We start from the raw sequence: 17,768 nt of genomic DNA, 5'->3' as shown, positions 1-17,768 counted from the left end.
GTACACACACAGTAAATATATGAGGAATAAATGAAATACCTATTGAATATCTACTTTGCCTCAGGCACTTAACAAGGCCTGTGACGTATGTAACAAATGGTCTGCACGTGCTCCCCTCTCCCAAATAGAGTAGCTTATAATTAAGTAAGGGTGATATGAGAAGATCAGAAACAACAAAGCAGAATTTGATAAGGACCACAGTAAAGGCAAAACTTGCTACAGGGTTTCAGAATAGTGAGATTCATTCTTTAAAAATCATTATGTGACTATTAAAAATCCTCCTCCTGCATCCCATCTATTCAGTCAGTCACTAAAGATTGATGTTATTTGTATGAGTTGATTGATTCTACCCTCTCTTCATGGCTACTAACACCACCGGGTTTACACCATCATAGCTCACCTGTACCACGGCAACAGCTTTACTGGTCTCTTGCTCCCAGCTTTCTCTTCTTCAAATCCAACCTCCACACAGCACTGGAGAAGGGGGTCTATTTAAAACAAAAATCAGCAATCAGCTGCTTGTAGTTCCTACACACATAACACTCTGTGTGTCCCCTGTGTCTGCAATGCCATTCTGACACACTACATTTTCTTTCCCACTCCTCCTTTAAAACCCAGTTCAGGTTGTTTAATGGGTACAGAGTTTCTGTTTGTCATGATGAGAAAGTTCTGGAAATAGATAGTGATGATGGTTGTACAACATTGTGAAGTATTTGATGCCACTGAATTGCATACTCAAAACTGGTTAAAATGGTAAATTCTATGTTATGTATCTTATACCACAATAAAAAAAGAGGATAGTGACTATTAAAAATAAAAAATCATTATCTTCTCTTTGTTTCTCTCTCATGTTCTCTGAAATCAAGCAGACCAGGAATTAAATCCTCATTCAACAACTTATTAACAATGTGATGCTAGATGGTTTACTTTACCTGAGCCTCAATTTCCTCATCTGCAAAATGAAGACAATATTATTTACATTACAGGGTGCTGTGACGATTAAGAGAGGGCTAGTGCCCAGAAAAGGCTCAGCAAATGGTGCTGGAAATATTTCAAGAGGATGTGCTACTTGTTTGCTCAGGCCTGCTCTACTGTACTTCAGGCTTTATTATTCAGCATCTCATATTTTACCTGTTGGGGTAGGAGCCTTATCTGCTTATTGGCATAGAGCCCATAGCTCATCTTCAAATTTGGACACAATATACTCAGCTCCTTTCAAAACTGATTGTAAATTAATACTTGGAAGGGCTGCCCTACTACCAATAGGCTTTCATTTGGGATTTTTGAAATTTTAACGACTCAGGAACAGAAATCATAGCTTACACTCTGCAGGTAGTCAAAGACTTTTTGTTGAATTTGATGGGAGAACTTAAAAATCTGAATTATTTGTTCAGCACCTATTTACTAAGTTCTTGGATAGACCTTCTTGCTGTATCCATCTTTCCTTCCACAGACTTTTATCTAGAATGGAGAAATGTCAGGGGGAAATGGAAAGCAGTTAGCAACTGCAGCAAGGTAGACAACAGTGATGTAATGACCGGTTGAAATTGAATCAAACTTTAATATTAATTGTAGTGTCCGTGTCAGATTGAAGGACCAAACACCACTGCTGTAATTTACATGGTAAGGGAAGCCAAGACTACTGGCCACCATATTAATAGTAGACCCAGGGCTATACAGTGATCAAGAATTTGGGTTGAAAAATTAGACAGGCCTACAGAGCTGTGTGACTGTACAAATTACCTAATCTTTTTAAACCCCAGAGTCTTCAGCCATTTCATAGGGATTGTAAAACCTACTTTGGGAGATTACTTTGTGACTTAATTGAGACAATGCACATAAAACACTTAACACAGTAAGAACTCAATGCATGGATATTTTTATTACCATTTTGAAGATAAGTCATGGAATCTGTGGCATTTTGAAATACATTAAGTTAAGGATGCCTGTTTGATAGAGAAGATTTTTACATTACTCTTACTCAACTGAATGCCCAGTCTATAATTGTTAGACAGTGCAAACTTGCCTTCCTCCAGACTGCCAGAGAAGGAGGCAGATGTTAAACACACATGGAAGAAAAAAGATCAATAGACCCCAAGGTCCTAAATAAATCAATGCAAATAGAAATTTTGCATTACTTGTTGAATATACTCAGCTACCACCTTCAGTACATGTGACATTGCTTAGTCTTGCTTTCTTTGCCATCATGCAAGATTAGAATGTGGAAATATTAAAGAAATTAAAAAGGAAAGAAACATTTTTTAAGCTTTATCTCAGAGAAGCCTGGAGAGCAGTTTGGCTCAGGCCTCTGCATTCAGGAAGAGCCTTCAGTTAGTCTTTGAACGTCTTTTCTAATCTGTAACCACCCACAAAGACACACTGACAGAGTTAAAGAAAACACATGTCAGACAAAATTCAACCTGGGTCCCCATGTTGGATCACAAGGCTTGCAACAACTATTAAGGAATATTATTTACATGTTATTTAAATACATTTAGAACAACAGTTATCTTGTCTGAAATATTTTGTGGTAAAGGCATGAAATCTGTTTATTAATTGAAAATATACGCCACAAGCTTTGTAACCCTGTTTAGATGTTTCTTCACTTCGTAATACTTAGAACCTCTGAAAACAGAAGTAGCCTGGGCCACTACCTTGACATGTAAGGGGTCACGCCCTTCCTAATGCACGCATCTGATTAATGCCTGATTCTGATCAACAGGGGGAAACTACCCCTTTCCCTATTAAATGTATCTGTTTTACTTTCACATCGCATCCAAGAAGAGAAGCCATAAACAGGAATATATTGGTTAACAGCCAGTTTTTAATTGTGTCCAATGGAAGAATTCCTTGGGAGTTGCGTAGGGCTGTTCATCACTGATGAATATCAAGAGGAATTCAGATTTTATATTATTTGTTCTAAACCAGAACATTTTACTTATTGTTCATAATACACATTGAAAGCAGACACCAAAATGGCTCATTTGGAGCCTTTCTGTGCTCACCCACTAATGCACATTAACGCCAGTACACATTCCGTATTACAGATCCATAAAATGCATTTGCATAATATTGAAATTATAATCCCAAATGTGTAGTAAAAACCTTTATGAAAAATTGTTACTGCTCAGCTACTATACAGTGGCTAATTTTTAATCTTCAGCCTCTCAGCTGCAAGTAAAGATGGGGTATACTTTAAATAAAACCCTCAAGAGTAGGAGCCTGGAACTGAGGTCTCCTTTTTTTTTTTTTTTGCGGTACGCGGGCCTCTCACTGTTGTGGCCTCTCCCGTTGTGGAGCACAGGCTCCAGACCCGCAAGCTCAGCAGCCATGGCTCAAGGGCCCAGCTGCTCCACGGCATGTGGGATCTTCCCGGACCAGGGCACGAACCCGTGTCCCCTGCATCGGCAGGCGGACTCTCAACCACTGCGCCACCAGGGAAGCCCTAATCAGTCTTCTTTGGATGGAAATTTAAGTTGTTCCCATTATTTGCTATTACAAACACTGCTGCAGTAAATCACTAATTCTTAGGTCCTTTTGAAACATGTGACTAGATCTGTAAGATAAAGTCCTGGAAATGTAATTGTAGGAACAGAGAGATATACACTTTAATTTTGGTGGATTTTGAAAAACTATCCACCATGGAGACTGCACCAATTTACAGTCCCCCCTTCCCCAACCCACCAACACCACATGAGAATTCCTTAGCTTAACCTTTTCTATCAGGAGGGTCTAGTAAGCGATGACTAGGACCTGACGGAAGATGGCTTCAGAGGAAGGCTGTATAGAGGCCTGGCTTGGTGGATGGCAGCTGGACTTTAGGCTGTTCCTAGGCATGTGACAAAATGAGAAAGACTGGGAAACTCTTGATGAGCCCATTCTATTCATTTCAAACTAGTCTGAAATAAACCCAAACATATGGGTCTCTTGTCTGCTGCTAAAAATCTCCAGGAGGTAAATTCCACAGCCTTCTTGGGTAAACTATTTGGACTTCTCACAACTCTTCTGAAAGTCAGGACATTTTTCCTTATGTGTAATATAAATCTTTCCTGCACTCATCCACTTGTGAAAAACGTGTGCTAACATTTCCCCAAAGCAATGCAAGTTCAACTAGCCAGACAACATGATGCTATAATTTCATGGCTAGAGTATGTATCCTCCTTTTTTAAAAAATAGCATACATCCCCTAAATCATTTTAGAAATCTTTAATGCATACACAAGGGATAGCATGAGTGTTTTCTTTTAAATCTGTTTTTAACCTGGCTATGGACTTTATAGAGACTGTGTGTATGTGTGTGTGCATATAAAATTTTGCTATGCCCTCTTGTTTTATAATTATAAAGTTATCTTACTTTCTTGTTAGATGCTGATTAATATATAGCTTTCTTAATAACACTTCCGATATCACTTCTGCTGAATGAGAAAGTGTCGCTGTAACTGAGAGGTTTGTAGGTTATTTCCGAGTGTGTCTTTCTTCCTCTGTTGAGATACAATAACTATTTCAGGAACATTTGGCATCCAAAAATTCTCAGCATTGTGCAAATTAAAACATCTGCTTATACTTTGACACCCTCATTCTTCAAAGGTTAGTTGGATTTGCGGTTGCTTTGTTCAACAAGACTGCTCTTAGAGCCCAAGGATGCACATTTAATTATTGGGAAGATATGTTTGACAGAGCTGTGGGGGGAAAATCACCCTTCATATTCGGACCAGCATTAACATTTTTATAGAATGAGATTACCTGAGAGTCAAAGAAGGGGGTAACTCCAGGAAAATAAATACGAATCTATTCGGTCACTGGTCTTCTGCTGATTTACAAGACTCCAGCCAACGACTCTTTGCTCCGTTGCGTAGAACTCATCAGTTTGCTCTCAAGCTGGCATTGCTGATTTCTGCTGAGGTTAAAGACAGCAAAGTAAACTCTGCTTCCAACAATAAATAACAGAGGGAGTTATTCTTTCCACTCAAACAGGCTTTAGATCGCAGCAGACAGCTACAACCAGGTGCATTTAGCTACATTTGTCATTGCCACGAATGCAAAACATGTAAAGAATCTGCTGCAAAAGGGTCTCTAGCCAGCCCTTTTCCACCTTAAATATCCTTCCATCCCCAACTCTGGTTGAGCCGTGGTCACCCAACACCAGAAGGAAGGGCCAAGGTGCCTGTGGTAACAGCAGCATCTCCTGACTGGTTTGTTGATTTACACAGGTCACTGGTGCCAGCTAGCAGATTGTACACTGGAAGTCTTTCTGTGTCTCTGGCCAAAGACTGGTAATCTCCCTGGGCAATGCCGAGATAACACACGTCAAGAGGCAGCAGTGGCTGGTAAGCCAACTCATCACTCACTTTGCCCTACCGCCCCGCCTGGCCTGCTCTTGCTGCAGCCTTTTCATTGCCATTCCAGAAGCCGACAGACCTTAGCTGTTGGACTGGGAGGGAAGGGAGAGAAGGGGGAATACAGAACATAGGGAGCAAGAGGGATTTGGTGAGGCAGGAACCAGCAGGTGAACAATGACTCATTTGGAAACGTGCAGCTGGGTGTGTGTTATTTGCATATCAGGGACCCTTTGTTAAAGTGGCTTGCCCAGCTGTGTGGGCGCATCCGTGTGAGGGTTGATGTGGAGGGGGAGATGAATTCTCAGGAGAGCGGAGTTACTTCCTATCTAATTTGTGCACAAGTTGGGGGAAGGCGCTCTCATCCGGGATCCGCTGCAGAAAAGGTTCGAGGTCCTGAGATTTATTTTCCTTCTGCCAAGTATATTATTTCCAAACTCGCCTTTTCAAAATCTTGCAAATTCCCTTGAAAAATGATTTAACAATTTAATGAAAACAACAGTGAAACAAAAGCCACGTTGATGAGGAACAGAGGTAAGGCTGGGTTGGAAATGAGTGACGAACCTCATAATGAGGTGTGCAGCTTTGTATATTAAGCGATTTCTCTGAGGTACTTTTCCAGATGTGATGGAATACATTTATTTTTGTGCTCATCTGAACTGAAGTAATACAAATGAGATACTAAAAAGATATGATAACGTGCAGAAGTAGGCGAAGAATTTAGAATCCCAATTCCATAAGTTAACAGCTGTGTGTGAAGCAGTTCAAAACTGCTTTGAGTCTGCAGGTTGCCCGGGAACTTCTGTCAAGCTTGTATGGACCAGTGATGATCAACGTGTGAATCCTGCATGTTGATAGTTCAAGGCGACTTTATTTCAGGCACAAATAAATAGCTGGTAGTAAGAAGTCCTTCCCCACCTGAAAGCCTGCAGTATGGCTGAATACAGCCACTGTGGTAGTGCAATAAAACGGGATGAGTTTTAAACTACCAGATGGTACCCTGTACAGTGCCTGAAATAAAATGGAGAATTAGGGTGCCCTAAGGTGTGCACAGAAAAGGCAATTACATGAAATAAATGGGCCTCAGGCCTACAGGATGCTCAAGTATGCTACACAGAAGACAAATAGTACATCTGGTGAACAGATTTTATCACACGCTGGAAAGCCATAAAGCATGCCGTCGAATATCAGATCCCCATTTCACAATGACATTTTACCTGTGTTGGTATTCAGCGCTGTTTATTTTAAAAGGTGCTGTAATTTCAATGATGTGTTTTAAAATCCTCCTTAACATTGTTTTCAACTACATACTATTTTTGTGGGGACAGATTGACACAACGCACTAAGATTTTGTGGACAAGTAGCCACTCTGGTCTCAGGGGATCCTGTTTTTATTTCATTTATCTCATTGCTGATGTGATTTTAGTAATAGGATTATACTTGTCAGCACTCCCTGTTTGGGAAAATGCCAGCGTATTTTTAATGCTAGTTCCCACATCTCCATTTCATTGTCTGTCACCGCACTAGAGTTCCCCTCCACACCCCACCCCCTTTTCCTTAACGTCAAAGAAAAAACAATTTTAGGTGGTGAGGGTTTGCAAGGAGAATTCACTGGCCCATAGCCCTTTCTTATTTCTTCTCCACAAATGCAAATCTGTTTTCTGTTTGAAAATTGTGTGTTCCTTTTCTATTGTAAAAACAAAAAATACTGAGGAACACGTACATTCATTATTGTTTTAAGAGTTGCTGTAATAAAATCCTCTCAGTACTTAAAGGTAGTTTTAGTGCCCCTCCTAGGATTCATTCTAGCTTTGATAATTGGGTAATTGCATCCCCTCCTCCACCAAGAAATATTTTCACCCAATTAAGTTTAAAACTATAATAAATTTTAAAGAATTATAGTCTAAAAATTCATACCCTAGAACCAGTATTAAGTAGGAATATTAATCTTAAGCCGTGGAGCAGTGCAGCCTGTTTATATGCTTCTCTGCCTTCTGTGCAGCGTCCTAGCTCCTCAGAGCTGCCACTGGCAGTGTGGCTTCCCTGAGTGCTGGGCATGAGCTGCAGGGGCCCAGAAACTAGTGCCCTTCACTGCCTGTACGATCCCTTGACTTCCACGTTCCAGTCTTTCTTTGTTTCCAGATAGCATTATTCAACCCTTCACCCATTCATTCATTCATTCCTTCCTGTCCTGTAGCTTCTAATTGAGCGGCAAGCGGCCCAAGCCTGGAGCTGAGGCTGGGCATGGAAGGTGCCCAGGATCCACAAGGTTCGTGCAGGGCTCACACTCGACTCCTTCCCATCTGCTCCACAAACCAATGTGTCCAGATCAACTTTCCAGGGCACTATTACAAGGTAAACCCTCTGTTGCATATACTGTCTATGCTAAAGGGCGACCTAGTGACCCAGGGCACTAACCACATCGTTCGCATGTGTAGTAAATGGGGAGCAGCACCTAGAAGGTAGCCCAGGAGTTCACATTTTAAGCTCCAGCCCACTAGAGACACACAAACCTCCTGGTCCCTCCTCAACAAAAAAGTGCAGTCACAGCCCCCAAAGCCAGTAGATTTTGGCAACAGGAATGCTTGCGGCCCTGGAGCCAGCAGCAGGGACAAAAGGACACCACTGGCACAGCCGAAGGCAAGGTCTGGGAGAAAGGAAAAGAGCAGGAGAGACTTAGTGCAGCCACAGCAGGAGAGAGTGAGGCAGGGAACTGATTACCAGGGGAAGAAAGAGAACCAAAAGGAGAAACTCAGTAGGCCCAGCTGGCGGAGAGGAGAGACCAGATCCTGTTCTCTGGGGACAGGCAAACCGCGAGAGTGTTGTCGGGCTCCTGTCTTCCCTCCACCATCACTTGCTTCAGACCTGCTGATTCCTTTCATCCACTCAGCCCCCTCCTCCTAAGCCACGGGTTCTAACACGCCACCCCCAAATGCCCAGATGTGTTCTTCCCTGGTCCCCCCTGCTTCCTCAGTTAGCCACCTCTGTCCCGTTCCTACTTACTATGATGTAGGGAAAGCACATGGTGACACTGGATGCCCAGGTAATTGTACTTCAAATGAAAAGTGGTGAGAGAACAATGGCCTTGAAAACACAAAAGCAGTGGTGCTAAATCTCCAGGCTAGCATGGTTTTAGGTGCTGAATTCTATTAAGGAAGACTATGCCAGTGACACAATTAAGTTGGTGGAAAAATTGTAAGACATATAGAAAAACTTTAGCTTCTAAAGCCCTATATAAATTTCAAGAATTTCTGAGCACATCATCAGTGAAGTTGTTTTAAAATCAGGATTGTAATACTTGAAAAAAAAAATCAGAATCTAGTAACCTTTGCTCTTCAAAACCCTTCTGATAGGTGGCGGGGTTGGTGGTGGCAATTGAGGTTTACAGGGGGGAAACATCCTAAATTTTGAAGTTCAACAGCTGAGCTGGGGCTAAAACCAATCTGATATTTAGCTCGTTACATCAAATGCAGAACTGATCATGATGATAGCAATAATACATGATGTTTTATTCACTTTCAAATACTTCAGTTGATTTTGAAAATTTCATTTGGGGAAATAAAAGTAATGCATTTAAGAATATAGCCTATTTAAGCAAAGGGCAGGAACAGATGACAGGAAAGAATCTGCAGGGAATCTCTCTTGTGTCTGGATTCAATTTTTACTGTATTCAGATTTTTCATCAGTTCTTGATAAGCAGTCCAGTTAATAAGTTGCAGGCAAGGGTTGCATCAAGGGGGATGATGTGGATAGTTGTACATTTCTAGGAGGCTGTGAGAGAAAAGTGTGAAAGAAAAGGCAGGTCTTGTTAGGAAGTATGTTAAGTCTGTTTCAATGTTGTTTCTCCAAGGGCAAGTTGGACCACAGGTGGCTGCTTGCTGCCTAACGCTCCTTGGTGTGTCCCCTGTCCTGAGGCAGGTTAGCTGAAGAAGGGATCAGACTAGAATCAGACAAGGTTGCAGGGAGCCCCTTCCCCCCACCTCGCAGTTGGAAGTCGCCTGAGCAGGTGCGGAGAAAGGTCATTTCCATGGCAGCCATCACTAGGTGCTCTGCCAGGGAGGTTGGTTGGGACTTAGTGGACTGGAGGCAAGATGTCAGCATCTCTATCCTGCGCTGCTGCACCAGCAGTCAGTGAGTCGCCCCCGGCTTCACAGTGCAAGGCCTTCCAGCACAACAGACACAACAGGAATGCGTGGTCCCATGCCTGCTGCTGTTGTTTCCTAGCTCTGTAAACTTGGGCAAGTTATTTCATCTAAAAGCCTCAGTTCTCCACTCTATAAAGTGGACATGAAAATAGTAGTACTTTCCTCATAAAACCATAATGAAGAATAAACGAGATAATCCAAATAAAATGCAAAGTCCATTGCCTGGCTCACAGTAAGAGCTCAACAATTTTTAGCTATTCTTACAAATAATAACTCTGTAGACAAGGAGAAATGAATCAGAGGTGTAGAGAGAAGGAGACGGAAATGAGGCTTTCTTTGGGGTGCTATAGAAAAGCATCGGAAGGCACATAAGAGAAAAAAAGACTTGGAGGATGGCATAGTGGGGTAGAGGACATGCAGGTGGTGAGGAACAGAATTACATTGGACTCCCTCTCCATCTGATGTTGCAGGGCTCCTTATCACTAAGGAGCCTTATCCAAGGAATCGGAATCCTTTGGGATAAATAGAGGAAAGTGGTGGATGTGGGAGAGTAAATCAGAAACTATGCTAGAAGCTGGCTCGTCGACAATAATAATTATATGGCAACTTACCCAGTAGTTGTTGGATGTGGTAAGAATTGGGCCATAGCTATCATTGTACATGTGGGTATAAAGGCAGGAGAAAGGGGGAGATGACTCCTGAGGCTAACTGTTGGCTGTTAGGAAGGAAACCAAAGTGAGGACAACTCCAGACTGTCTCACAGGGTTATTGGCAATGCTGTTAGAAGGTCCTTAGAGACCATAGGACCTGCAGAGTCTCAACATGCAGATGAAGGTGATGCAAGTGGAAAGGTTTTGTGCTTGCAGGAAATGGGTGACATTGAGGAAGAGGAGAGAATAAAAGGTTCTGAATGAATGTAAATGGTATTAGATGCTGGCATTCAATTTTTTTAAGGTGACAGAGGCAGAAACCCCTGACCTGTATTCCCTTCCTTGCCACACCCTCACCCCACCCCAAACTACTTCTGGCTTCTGAAATGTGCAGAAAATGAGCAAATGAAAACAGAGGGAAATAATCCCTGAAGTCAATGGCTAGTCAGCCACACTTAAATATCTAAAAAAGGAGAATAACACCCTCAAAGGTGTCATCAACCAACGAGAAGGGCAGTGAGTTGGTCTCATCTGGAAGTTTTCTGTGTCTCTATAGATTTGTTTCTCAAGGTAAATCACCAGTCTGTCTAGCCACATTTGTTAACAATGCATGTAACTCTTAATGGCATCTCAAAAGCCTACTTACTCTCAATTTCGCTTCTCATTCGTTTTTATGATGCTAGAAAAATTCAGATTATATAGGCTTTCTTTGTGCTGAGATGGTAATTTTATATCACTGTAGATTAATAGCATTTTTAGTGGTATTTGGTATCACTCATTTGTCTCCTATGGTCATAAAGATATATATTTTTTCTAATTTGGCTTTGCCAACAAATAAAAAATAAGAGTCTTTTTCTGTTGAATGAGCGAAAAAGTCATTCTGATCATGAACAATTATTCCCTTTTAACATACCCACAATCCACCATCTAATTGTTTTTGTTATGGCAGCAATACAGTTTCTACAAGAATGTGTATGTGCGTGCCTGCGTGCACGCATGTAGTTTGGCCTGCAGATGAATCTCTCCTTGTTGCTACTCGATCTTCATTTTGAGTTCTGATTACTGAGCCTTCAGCTTACCTGTTTAGAGCCTGTTCATCCAGGCACCTCTACTTAGGAAGACTGAAACCTCTCATGGCTTCCCCTTCCTCTCCCTTGGTCCTGGAGTTTTGCAGATATCTTGCCTTTGTGAGCATATCTATATGTCTGGAATTCTATTCGAAGAAGTGGTCCTGCAGTGCTCACAGGAGCAAGTACCCATTCCAAGGACAGTTATTATGGAACAGAAAGGCAGCCAGACTCGGTTTAGCTATCAGCTTTTAAGACCTTCCTCCATCTGCTAAAATGTGCACTGAAAAGTTTCACATGAAATGCTGATTAGTACCTCAGTGTAGATTCACAGAACGATCCACTCTCTCTCGGTTTACAGCCCACTTTCCTACTACCTAGTCACCTGTTCTATTGGAAAATTTTAATCAACTCTCTGACATCAGCTTGGCAATTTCAGCGGCCACTTCACAATCTTTCAAAGTCTTTCTGCTCCATTTCACTCCTATTTCTTTTCTGCTTGTGTTAATTATTTTTGCAGCCAGCATACATGTTTGTCAATAATGCATTACCTTTTCCATGTGTCAGTTCCTCAGCCCATCAAAGAACCCTGCTTTTACATTCTGAATCTATTTTCCCCTTTCCCGGCTCAGCTCATTTTGCTCTGGGCCTGCCTCTACTCCTCATTCCAAATCATCGCAAGTTGCAGGAAACTTGGCACTTGCAAAGCAGTCCCCCAGATTAACGGGGTCTAGTTCTCCACAGAGCATTAGGTTTGGGCCTGCAGTGGGCTGCAGGTTGTCTGAAAGCTCCATGACTTCTTCCATACCCATGATGCCCTCACCTTCTGAGATGCCCACTTGTGGAATGTGCAGAAGACAGTTCTCCCTCCTCAAATCAAGGACCGGGACATAAATTCCCCTTTAAGCTTGAGGAGCATGAAAACCACTCCTGACCCCACTAGCTCCATCCCCAGTGTGATGTCTTTGCTTAATGAAAAAAGTCTTCTCTTAATGGCCATACAAAGAAACACCTAGCACAGTCCTAGGCATGTACCAAAGCTCTGTAAATGCAGACACAGTTGAATGTGTTGCACAGGCTGCATTTTGGGGGTGGTGCAGGGGGAGGCGTGTGGCTCCTTTAAAAAAAAATTTGTAGTGTTCTGCCCTCTGTCCCAGTATAACCTATTCTTGGGAAGGTTCTAATGGTTGATATTTCCTTTCATGATTAATATCAAGGATACCTACAAGTTGTCATAATCCCCAGACTACCTTTATCGTTGCTTCTGAGAATTCACTGACTAGTTCCCTCTCACAGGCCAAGGAAACGCCATTTTAAAAGAACTCTCTCTGCCTCTCAGAATGAATGCCCTTTTGGTGAAGGGCACATGAAAGGAAGTTTCTTTTTTGTTTTGCTTTTGTTTAAGATTCCCTTGGGGGTTACACACATCCTGTTCTAATTCCCCCGTTCCTTGGGGAAGCACTCAGCCTGTGACGGACGGGAAGAGGAGGGGTGCAGGCCCGGAGCCCCACGGACAGAGCTGAGGCTCCTCTGCGTCTGTGCTGCCCACTTGGTCTTCTCTTTTGCCCAAGTCCATCACTCATGTGCACCGGAATCTTCCGAGTGCCACCCACTGACCCTTGGTAAGATTCCATTTCTTACTTCCCTTCACTGTGACCTTCCTTGGCCAGCTCCTTATCTTTCTAACAGCCTTCTACCATCTGGGAGTCCTTCACGCCCGTGCTGCAAGAGAATGCTGGCAGTGGCTGGGCCGAGAAAACTGAAGTATGGAAAATGGGAGTGCTAGGAGGGGAGGAATACCAACTCAGACTGAAAAACAATCGGCTCCTGCATACTTCGGGATTTTAGATCATCAGGAAATGTCTTTCACCGTTAGCCCTTTGCAAACAATCACAACAAATGATCATTTTCTACTAATTGTCCCACAAGGAACATTGCTTTTCAAGTGTTCTTCCATGTACTCTCTGGCAGTCATGCTAATCAGCGAAGATATTGACAAAGGCCGACCAAGGCAGTAGGAGACCGGATGAGGGAGTGGCATCATTCCGATACCCACCTGACCCCTTGACTGCTCACACAGAAACAGAGACCTCTCCTCTGCAGTCCGCGTCCTCTCTCTTTATTCCTACATCTTCTTGGAAATACCTTTCTTGAACTTGAAGACCCCCTCGAGATATTATTTTCCAGATGAAGGACTTATGCTGGAGTCTTTAATTCACAATAACAAGAAGATGAAACATTGTTGTGCCACCTCTGGACTCAGTGCCCTTGTGTTGGAAGTTGACACAAGACGGACACTGTGCAGCTCACCTCTTCCACTCCATGTTCAGCTCTAGTAGCTAAGTCAGGCTAAACACTGCCTCCCCTGGCCACTTGCCCAGGTAAACTGAAAGGACAATCACAATCAAGTCGATGTTGCTAAGAGAGCTCTCTAACATGGAGCCGGGTGGCCATTGAGGAAGTGGGACTTCTGCACGTCTCAGCGTGCACAAAATCTGACGTTTTGATCACTCATTGTCCTACTCAAGATACCTATTGGATCCTTACCCTAAAATAACGTGACAGCCTATCTACTTATCAAACCCTTACCCTAAAATAACTTGTGATTCCTTAAAGGACAAGTATCTCCCAACCTACATCAGAGTCAATCACAATTCTCGCCTGGCAACTTTAACAACCTTGTTAAAGACTTTTTCTCTTTCCCAGAATACTCTTTCAGTTTTACCTGAATCTGTGTCTTCTGAATTGCAGTTCTTAAGACCCCCAAATAAAGCTCTTTTTTCTTTGCAGCCTCAATATTGATTATTGTTTGACAAAATAAAAATGAATTGTTAGTTTTATTTTGTTTACTAACTCCACAAGTCAGGGTAAGCTAAAGAAAAGTATAAGAGGAAATGTGGACAAATTGTCTTTATTTATAGGCAATATATACAATTAATCATGCTTTAAGAAAATATTTCCTTGGAACAATCACAGAGAAGGGTTTTGTTAAGAAAAGTTGAGAGCAGGGGAATTCTACATTACACACTGCTGAATTAAAAAAAAATCAAAGCTTCCATAAAATTCAGATAACTTTAGCCAGTGATAATCTCACCCAGTTTCCACGTGTGTAAAATGGGGATTATGAAATTACCTGTCTTGTGGGCTTCTTGGGACTACTTCATATAATTTTTAGAAGAGTACCTAGTGCTTAGTAAGTATTCTGTAAATGTTAGCTATTATTATCAACTAATAAAATTCCCAGTTGCTCTTATGCTAGATGATCCATTAGGGAGAGGTTGCAAACTAATAGTCCATGAATAGGATGCCGTCTGCATGAATAGACTTTTAGAAATTTTTGTTTTAGTTGCTGCATTTGAAAATTGGGAGATTTCTCACATGCACAAAAAGTATTTCCAATTTTGCTTTAACATAGGAGGAACTGTGACATGGGGACTGCATCCTGCAAGGCAACCCTGGGCAAGAGCTGAAGGGCCCTTTCCAGGGGCGTGTATCACCTGTTTGCGAAATCCCCGCTGTGCCCTCCTGTCATCCACTGAGCCATTTGCATTTCCCTCTCCTGTCTTACACACTACCAAGCACTTTCAAAGAGGCTCTTCTATTTTGTTTTGCACAAACTGTAAGACAGGAGGCTGGGCAATACTATCCACATTTTATAGTTGAGGAAAGTAATAAGAGGGTAGGTTTGAATCGGAAAATGCTGCACAGTGAGTTTCTTGGGAGACCACCCTCTTCTCCAACAGCATGCTTCTTCCCGAACCCCATGGACAAACTGTCCTCAAATTTCCTCAAAATGTTCTTTGCTGTGATTTTTAAGTAGCAGGGTGACTTGATGTGCCAGTTTCAAATGGTAAGTTCAAGTGTGACCTAAGGTGTCTGAGGAATGTCCTCTCCACTCTGCTAATAAACAGGGCAGTCTCTATTTGCATGGAGTTTGGTTCCCAAGATAATTCAGTGTCCGTGTGGCTCCGTTTCACCTCTGCTTATTTCCATTACCTTGCATATTAGTTCTGTCAAGTTGATGAGCCTGCTGTTCCCCAGGGTGGCTATTATAAATACTGGTGCTACAGTGAAATGCTTCCAGTCTTCTGGAACCTCATTTGAACTAAGCAAGTTCTCCATAATGATCATTAATGATGTATTGCTTGTATATAAATGTTGGATATTAATCTTCTGTTTACTTTTTCTATGCCATCAGACTTTTTAGAGGTTCTTTGCAATGCACTCTTAAGTGATGGCCAGGAGCAGCTTCTCCATTTGGGACTGAGTGACTTTTTTAGCTGACAATTCACAGTGGCAGGTGAAGGCTTGATCTTGGAGATCTGGCTGATAGACCCACTTCCCTTGGCAGATACGGCAACCTAGTGCTCATTGAGGTTACAAATCATCAGTGCCCAGGTACAAAACCTCACCTGAGGCTTTTTGTAAGTCTGCCAAGACTGTCTACTGGTTTATAAGTTTTATGAATTGAGTCCATGCCAATAAGTTCCTGCAAGGTGACTGAGATGAGTCTAATGACCAGCCCTGGAAGGAAGGACATGGTGGGTGCTGGATACATTCTGTTCCTTTCTCATAGGAAAGATTGGACCCATGCTGTAGTGGGTCTGAGGTTTCATCTGGTCTGGATCCTTTGATAAATGTCCTTCTGCCAAGGACAAGGTTCCAAGTACTGGATTAAATCTAAGAGAGTCTCTCATGACTTGGGACAGACTCTTCTTCCTATATTGAATTAGACTGGAAGAAATGCCTGCTGTTTGGTTTAGTTTGACCTTACACTATGGGGTTGTACAGAAATAGATTAGCATCTGTGCAGGCGATGGCGAGGTGCCAGTGTCTTCTTGGCACAAGGTCATGGAGCTTGAGCTCAGGAATAAGACAGACTTGGATTTGATCCCATGCTCTGCCACCTACTACCTATGAAATTTTAAGCTTTCTTTTTTGGTGTGTGTGTCATAGACTGTGTATTTTTGTCCCAGTACTATTGAGATATAATTGACATATAACAATGTACAAGTTTAATGTGTATTTAAGGTTTCTTAAATTTTACATAAGCCTTGGTTTTTCTCTTTGTTTAATAGGAATACTAACTACCCAGAGTCTGGTACAAAGCAACTGCTCAGTACAAAGCTGTAATAATCATTTGTTTATTATTAGTCTGTGAGTCCACGCTGATCTCAGCTTTAGAGTACCCTCCTGACCTTGCTCATCCTGAGAGAGAGAGGCTGTTTATTGGGCTGTCATCATTTGCCCATCCCTGCCTCGCCTGTCTTTGTGATCAGAAGTTAAATATGATAGAGGCAAAGGAGATCCTTCTGGGTTTAGTTATGAGCAGGATGAGGAAATGGCCCTGTGCCAAAACCATAAATTTGCCACAAGTCTCTTATGGTAAAAAATGCCCATTAAAACCTATTAGAGGCAGGCATGCTTATGACATGTACACTCATGTCTGAGGAAGGTGTGGAAGATTGCATGGGAGAAAGTAGGCATAGGCCTGAGGCCATTAAGGTATGCCTGACATGGTCTGGGGTCATGTGGAGGTTTGTTAGGCCCATGGTTTCTCTTGACAGCAATAACTGTAGTCACAGGTGGGTCAATGTAATTGCCTCTGTCCTCCTTCAAACTTTCATCATCTCTCACTTGAAGGGTATGAAAAGCTATGACTCTGCTCCCTACCATCATTCTCTTCCTGCTCTAATTCATTCCTCCATAGTGCTGCAGGAATGATCTTTCTAGAACAGAGTTCCAGTCATGCCCCTTCTCTGCTCAATGGTCTTTGCTGGTGTGCATTGCTTACCCAGGTAAGTCTCGTGGCCAAAACCAAAGGATAACGCCTTAGACCTATCCATTGCCAATCCCTTAAGCCTTGGCTCCCAGGTGGAGTTGGTGGTCTTGCACCAGACGACAGTGCTAGCGAGAGGTTGAAAAACTCAAGGAAGACTTTTTATCACTTCCTCTAAGTGTTCACCCAGTGATCTGGATTAGAGAAATCTTAAGGGGAGACACACATGAATTTCTCCCCTTGCCTGAAGATTAAATGTTTTCACAACCAAGGAAATGTTTATAGCTTCATACACCTGAAAAGCTGTTTAGTCCCTAACGTTGATTTTGGAGTCTCCCTGAAGATCCACTATAGAGGACTTGGGACTCAGCTTTTAAAATTGATTCCTTTCTCCCCTTGGAACCAAGTCTTCATCTCTGCTGCCCCATTGCCTCTAATGTCCAGCCATCTACTTTTCTTTAAATGCGTGCTTGTATATCTGGTTGGAATTCTATGTAATTCCTAGGGGAGAATTCATTACATATGGCTTTTTAGTGTTCTCTGAATAGTCACTTAAATCATGTATAAATAGAAGTTGAGTTTGCTCTTCTTCAGAAAAACTGAGTTTTTCTTTGATAAGTAAAGCAACAACTCCTTCAAATCCAGGAGGACTTGACTCAAAGGCAAGACAGGTCACTTTGGCAGAGGTAGAAAGTACGTGTTCTTTCCCGCATGTTTTTCAATCCCCTAAGTCCCCACATCAACGAACTGGAGAACTCTGCCTCCCTCCTGCGGATTTAGGAGATTTCCTGG

The 17,768-nt window shown here is 42.3% G+C and overlaps 1 long non-coding RNA gene across 5 annotated transcripts in view; it reads right to left on the bottom strand.

Annotated features, from left to right (window-relative positions):
• Nucleotides 1-4,748: 4,748 nt before the first annotated feature.
• LOC137225829 (uncharacterized) overlaps nucleotides 4,749-17,768 on the bottom strand; it is a 354,758-nt gene continuing 341,738 nt past the window's right edge. For 3 of the 5 annotated variants that reach the window (XR_010944046.1, XR_010944044.1, XR_010944048.1), the window contains one exon: nucleotides 4,749-4,896. This is a non-coding gene — a long non-coding RNA (uncharacterized lncRNA). The remainder of the gene's footprint in view (nucleotides 4,897-17,768) is intronic. The other 2 variants (XR_010944047.1, XR_010944045.1) reach the window with 1 other exon arrangement.

This window comes from Pseudorca crassidens, chromosome 6 (genome assembly GCF_039906515.1).
Source record: "Pseudorca crassidens isolate mPseCra1 chromosome 6, mPseCra1.hap1, whole genome shotgun sequence".
NCBI classification, from domain to species: Eukaryota; Metazoa; Chordata; class Mammalia; order Artiodactyla; family Delphinidae; genus Pseudorca; species Pseudorca crassidens.
The sequence above is the reverse complement of the archived record's forward strand: the minus strand, read 5'-3'. Positions and strand labels throughout refer to the sequence as shown.